Consider the following 7,096-nt stretch of genomic DNA (forward strand, 5'->3'; position numbering starts at 1 on the left):
TAACAGAGTAGCAGCATAAAAAGAAGGGGTGGGGGGGCAGTGCAAATAGTCCGGGTAGGCATGATTAGCTGTTCAGGAGTCTTATGGCTTGGGGGTAGAAGCTGTTGAGAAGTCTTTTGGACCTAGACTTGGCACTCGGGTACCGCTTGCCGTGCGGTAGCAGAGAGAACAGTCTATGACTAGGGTGGCTGGAGTCTTTGACAATTTTGAGGGCCTTCCTTTGACACCGCCTAGTATAGAGGTCCTGGATGGCAGGAAGCTTGGCCCCAGTGATGTACTGGGCCATACGCACTACCCTCTGTAGTGCCTTGCGGTTGGAGGCCAAGCAGTTGCCATACCAGGCGGTGATGCAGCCAGTCAGGATGCTCTCGATGGTGCAGCTGTAGAATTCTTTGAGGATCTGAGGACCCATGCCAAATCTTTTCAGTCTCCTGAGGGGGAATAGGCTTTGTCGTGCCCTCTTCACGACTGTCTTGGTGTGTTTGGACCATGATAGTTTGTTGGTGATGTGGACACCAAGGAACTTGAAGCTCTCAACCTGTTCCACTACAGCCCCGTCGATGAGAATGGGGGCGTGCTCAGTCCTCTTTTTTTTCCTGTAGTCCATAATCATCTCCTTTGTCTTGGTCACGTTGAGGGAGAGGTTGTTATCCTGGCACCACACGGCCAGGTCTCTGACCTCCTCCCTATAGGCTGTCTCATCGTTGTCGGTGATCAGGCCTACCACTGTTGTGTCATCGGCAAACTTAATGATGGTGTTGGAGTCGTGCCTGGCCATGCAGTCATGGGTGAACAGGGAGTACAGGAGGGGACTGAGCACGCACCCCTGAGGGGCCCCCGTGTTGAGGATCAGTGTGGCAGATGTGTTGTTACCTACCCTTACCACCTGGGGGTGGCCCGTCAGGAAGTCCAGGATCCAGTTGCAGAGGAAGGTGTTTAGTCCCAGGATCCTTAGCTTAGTGATGAGCTTTGAGGGCACTATGGTGTTGAACGCTGAGCTGAATTCAATGAATAGCATTCTCACGTAGGTGTTCCTCTTGTCCAGGTGGGAAAGGGCAGTGTGGAGTGCAATAGAGATTGCATCATCTGTGGATCTGTTGGGGCGGTATGCAAATTGGAGTGGGTCTAGGGTTTCTGGGATAATGGTGTTGATGTGAGCCATGACCAGCCTTTCAAAGCACTTCATGGCTACAGACGTCAGTGCTACGGGTCGGTAGTCATTTAGGCAGGTTATCTTAGAGTCCTTGGGCACAGGGACTATGGTGGTCTGCTTGAAACTCTCTAGCATGAGACTTTTGCGTTCAGTCTCTGCATGGTCAATGCAGCACATGTGTTGTTTCATCTACCATGAGACTCTACATGGTCAATGCAGCACATGAAATAATGTTGATGACAACAATGTTGTTTTCACTTTGCTTCTTAATATAAATCCACTAGCGTTCTATAATTGGACTTCTTGTTTGTGGTTCTTACATCTGTAAACAGCTAGTTTGTCTTTTCTTAGTAAGTTGTGCCTAAATCTTGTTAGCCGCTAATGCTAATCGCTAACTAGCCAATACATGTACTGAGTCAGAGCCAATGTAACCAGCTATACAGCCAGATAATACCAGGGATGGTGTAGAACTACATCTGCACAGTATCTTCTAAATCAAAGAGGCAAACACAAAGCAAGAATATGTTGGCTACATGAAGTAGCTAAGAGAGAACATTCAATGTAGCCAAAGATTAGAGAGTCCCCTAGGAAACACTTATCAACACTTTGGTTCCTACCCTGGCACAATAACTCCTCCCTGGCATTTTCATTGGTTGTCATGTCAACGCTGTATTCAAAGTGCCCACTATTATATTCTGACTATAGAATTAGAATAATCATTATATTTCCATGATTCCAACAGTTCACCCAAGTGTTTTGCTCTAAATCACAAGTCAAATCGCAATTTCAACATTTGGTTAAAAATAAGGCCTAGATTGTTTGGCCATATCGTGCAGCCTTACGTGGCAGTGTGGAAATGATCTCAAATGAGTGCAGGAAATGCAGACATTGATGAAAAATGATTTTGGTTTGAATTGAACAGTATAAAACATTCAGAATAGAGAAAGACCCATTTGAAATCACTTAGAATGTACAGTATGTGTTGCCACGCTAGGGTCACGCACTACTCATAAAGCAAATGTTGAACTATTATTATTAAAAAATGTCAAGTTCCGTCTAATTTACAGTGATACACTTACATTTTAGTCATTTAGCAGACGCTCTTATCCAGAGCGACTTACAGGAGCAATTAGGGTTAAGTGCCTTGCTCAAGGGCACATCGACAGATTTTTCACCTAGTCGGCTCGGGGATTAGAACCAGCGACCTTTCGGTTACTGGCACAACGCTCTTAACCAGTAAGCTACCTGCCGCCCGATGTGGCCCAGAAGTTAATTGACAGCATGCCATTGCAGAGGTCTTGAAATTGAAGGGTCAACACTGCAAATATTGACTCTTTGCATAAACTTAATGTAATTGTCAATAAAAGCCTTTGACACTTATGGAATGCTTGTAATTATACTTCAGTATACCATAGTAACAGCTGAGAAAAATATCTAAAAACACTGAAGCAGCAGACTTCGTGAAGACCAATACTTGTGTCATTCTCAAAACCCCTGACCACGACTGTACATTAAATGGTCAAAAGAGCGCCGATGTTTTGGTTTCTATGTTTGCTAGCAAGCTACCGAGGAGGCTGATGAGTCTGTGTTGTTGTTGAAAAAGCTCTTGAAAGTCTCACATCGTCATCTGCTGACTTGAGTGGGTAACGCAGTTTGGGAAAATATTCACTATACTGTGTTCATTCTGCCAAATAATATCATGTCATTTCAAAATATGGTGAGCTGGATGGTAGACGGGGTTGATCATGGTGATGCTGAGTTGGCTGGTAGATGGGGTTGATCATGGTGATGCTGAGTTGGCTGGTAGATGGGGTTGATCATGGTGAATTGGATGGTAGACAGGGTTCATCTTGGTGAATTGGATGGTAGACAGGGTTGATCATGGTGAATTGGATGGTAGACAGGGTTGATCATGGTGAATTGGATGGTAGACAGGGTTGATCATGGTGAGTTGGATGGTAGTCAGGGTTGATCATGGTGAGTTGGATGGTAGACAGGGTTGATTATGGTGATGGTGAGTTGCCTGGTAGTCAGGGTTCATCATGGTGAGTTGGATGGTAGACAGGGTTGATTATGGTGATGGTTAGTTGCCTGGTAGTCAGGGTTCATCATGGTGAGTTGGATGGTAGACAGGGTTGATTATGGTGATGGTGAGTTGCCTGGTAGTCAGGGTTGATCATGGTGAGTTGGATGGTAGACAGGGTTGATCATGGTGATGGTGAGTTGCCTGGTAGTCAGGGTTGATCATGGTGAGTTGCCTGGTAGACAGGGTTCATCACGGTGAGTTGGATGGTAGACAGGGTTGATCATGGTGAGTTGGATGGTAGACAGGGTTGATCATGGTGAGTTGCCTGGTAGTCAGGGTTGATCATGGTGAGTTCGATGGTGGACAGGGTTGATCATGGTGATGGTGAGTTGCCTGGTAGTCAGGGTTCATCATGGTGAGTTGGATGGTAGACAGGGTTGATCATGGTGATGGTGAGTTGCCTGGTAGTCAGGGTTCATCACGGTGAGTTGGATGGTAGACAGGGTTGATCATGGTGATGGTGAGTTGCCTGGTAGTCAGGGTTCATCACGGTGAGTTGGCTGGTAGACAGGGTTGATCATGGTGATGGTGAGTTGCCTGGTAGTCAGGGTTCATCATGGTGAGTTGGATGGTAGACAGGGTTGATCATGGTGATGGTGAGTTGCCTGGTAGTCAGGGTTCATCATGGTGAGTTGGATGGTAGACAGGGTTGATCATGGTGATGGTGAGTTGCCTGGTAGTCAGGGTTCATCACGGTGAGTTGGATGGTAGACAGGGTTGATCATGGTGATGGTGAGTTGCCTGGTAGTCAGGGTTCATCATGGTGAGTTGGATGGTAGACAGGGTTGATCATGGTGATGGTGAGTTGCCTGGTAGTCAGGGTTCATCACGGTGAGTTGGATGGTAGACAGGGTTGATCATGGTGATGGTGAGTTGCCTGGTAGTCAGGGTTGATCATGGTGAGTTGGATGGTAGTCAGGGTTGATCATGGTGATGGTGAGTTGCCTGGTAGTCAGGGTTCATCATGGTGAGTTGGCTGGTAGACAGGGTTGATCATGGTGAGTTGGATGGTAGTCAGGGTTGATCATGGTGATGGTGAGTTGCCTGGTAGTCAGGGTTCATCATGGTGAGTTGGCTGGTAGACAGGGTTCATCATGGTGAGTTGGCTGGTAGACAGGGTTGATCATGGTGAGTTGGATGGTAGACAGGGTTGATCATGGTGATGGTGAATTGTCCTCAGACATTGTTATCAGTCTTCAGATCCCTCTAGCTTGCTCGCTAAACAAACCAAAGATATCTACCTGCCAACATCTCTGGTTAACAGACTTAACTGGTATCGTAGCATCTGTCAACAGACTGTGGGACGGCAGCGACTTAAGGGACTTTTCTGACCACATCCCAACTAGTCAACATGTTAAACGGACCCTTGCCTTAACCCTAACGATAGACTTGCAGAGAGAGGGGGAGGAGCTACCGCACTGCTTTCTCTGAGCTGACCAATCCTGTTGTTGGGAAATACCCACACCATTCTGTTGTTGGGGTACGTACGCCCACACCATTCAAACACAGACTATTTCACTCACATTGCAATTAATAGAAATCTGGAAATAATGGATAGTTAAAGTTTTCAGAGGGTGGACCCCTTGTTGACAGTACATCAAATTACACTTAGGAAGGCCACATTATGAACGCTTGAGGTGGCAAAACTCACACTGTAGGGCTTTTCTCTCACTAGTCTACCATTAACTGGATTGAGCTACCAACAGTGGAAAGGTTACCCAACAGTGTGGTGTATTCTCTTGTGTAAAGCCAGGTGTCCTGACTGAGTGAATATCTTCCCACACTGATCACAACCAAAAGGCTTCTCTCCTGTGTGTATTCTCATGTGTCCAACCAGGCTTCCTGAATGAGTGAATCTCTTCCCACACTGATCACAACCAAAAGGCTTCTCTCCTGTGTGTATTCTCATGTGTCCAACCAGGCTTCCTGACTGAGTGAATCTCTTCCCACACTGATCACAACCAAAAGGCTTCTCTCCAGTATGTATTCTCAGTGTTTGAGATCAATTGACACTCTTTACCATGGTACTTTGAGATTTATTTTAAACTGCAAAACCCTTACGCACCACTGCACTTTGTATACCAGGGTTGGCTGGCCTTCTCTAGTCACTCGTAGGCTCAGTCACTGGTATACTTTTATTTACAAAGCCATTTTGGGTTTACTACCTTTTATTTGGGCATTTTTATTGTTCAGAAATATGGTGGGTACTCTCTTCGTTCACTGGACTTTATCCTGCTAACTGTTCCAAATGTCAGAACTGAATTTGGTAAAAGGTCTTTTATGTACTCTGCGCCATCGTCTTGGAACACCTTACAAAATAATTTTAAACTGGAAGAACTTGTCCCGATTGGTGTTTTTAAATCTCTGATGAAGGATTTTGAGGCTGATTCCCTGACCTGTCAATGTTTTTAATTTGCTGTTTTTGATATTGTTATACTCTTGTGAATTCATGAATGGTTTTTACTAGATTACTTGTAGTTTTTCATGTTGTCTGTCTGTAATTTTTTGTAATGACTTGGTGCTGCCTATCTTGGCCAGGACGCTCTTGAAAAATAGATTTTAAATCTCAATGAGCCCTTCCTGGTTAAATAAAAAAATAAAAAAAATTCTCTGGTGTACTAGAAGTCCGTTTGAAGTGGTTGAGCTCATTCCACAGTCTGAGCAGTGGTAAGAATTCTCTCCTGTGTGTTTTCTCTTGTGTAAAGCCAGGCTTCCTGACTGAGTGAATCTCTTCCCACATTGATCACAGCTATAAGGTTTCTCTCCTGTGTGTATTCTCTTGTGTCCAGCCAGGTGTCCTGACTGAGTGAATCTCTTCCCACATTGATCACAGCTATAAGGTTTCTCTCCTGTGTGTATTCTCTTGTGTCCAGCCAGGTGTCCTGACTGAGTGAATCTCTTCCCACACTGATCACAACCAAAAGGCTTCTCTCCTGTGTGTATTCTCTTGTGTCCAGCCAGGTGTCCTGACTGAGTGAATCTCTTCCCACATTGATCACAGCTATAAGGTTTCTCTCCTGTGTGTATTCTCTTGTGTCCAGCCAGGTGTCCTGACTGAGTGAATCTCTTCCCACATTGATCACAGCTATAAGGTTTCTCTCCTGTGTGTATTCTCTTGTGTCCAGCCAGGTGTCCTGACTGAGTGAATCTCTTCCCACATTGATCACAGCTATAAGGTTTCTCTCCTGTGTGTATTCTCTTATGTCCAGCCAGGTGTCCTGACTGAGTGAATCTCTTCCCACATTGATCACAGCTGTAAGGCTTCTCTCCTGTGTGTATTCTCTGGTGTGTTTTAAGTATTGCTGAAGAGGTGAAACTCTTTCCACAGTCAAAGCAGCGGTGAGGTTTCTTCCCTGTAAGTCTCTGCTGGTGTTTCTTGAGGTCTTCTGATCTGGAGAGACTCTTCTCTGCCTCGTCAGCATCATGATGTTGGTTAGCCTCCCCAGATGATAAGCCCCTTCTACTGAGAGAGCGACGGTTAGGGCTGTCCCTCCGTCCCGGTGTTTTCCTGCAGTCGACCAGCAGCACAGACACCCTCTTCAGACCCATCAGTAAGTTACCAGGAGAGGCACGACCTGGGGACCCCAAGAGGGGGAGGGGGGAGGAGGGTTGGAGGGAGAGGGAGGAGGGGTGGGATAGGTGTTTCCTGATTCATTGTAGAAACGTGTGTTTATGGTCGATTGCAGAGTTCAGGCGAAGTTAACTAGATGTTTATCTCTAGTCTACGGACCTTCACTTCCGTTCGACTGAAAAATGGGACTTCCGCCAACATACAAATAATACAGCAGTAGTCTGCTTAGCTCATTTTCAAAAGTTACAGTCCGATATCAATTTAACATTCCTCCTTTGTTCAATCA

This window comes from Coregonus clupeaformis, unplaced genomic scaffold, assembly GCF_020615455.1.
Source record: "Coregonus clupeaformis isolate EN_2021a unplaced genomic scaffold, ASM2061545v1 scaf0652, whole genome shotgun sequence".
Classification (NCBI taxonomy): Eukaryota; Metazoa; Chordata; class Actinopteri; order Salmoniformes; family Salmonidae; genus Coregonus; species Coregonus clupeaformis.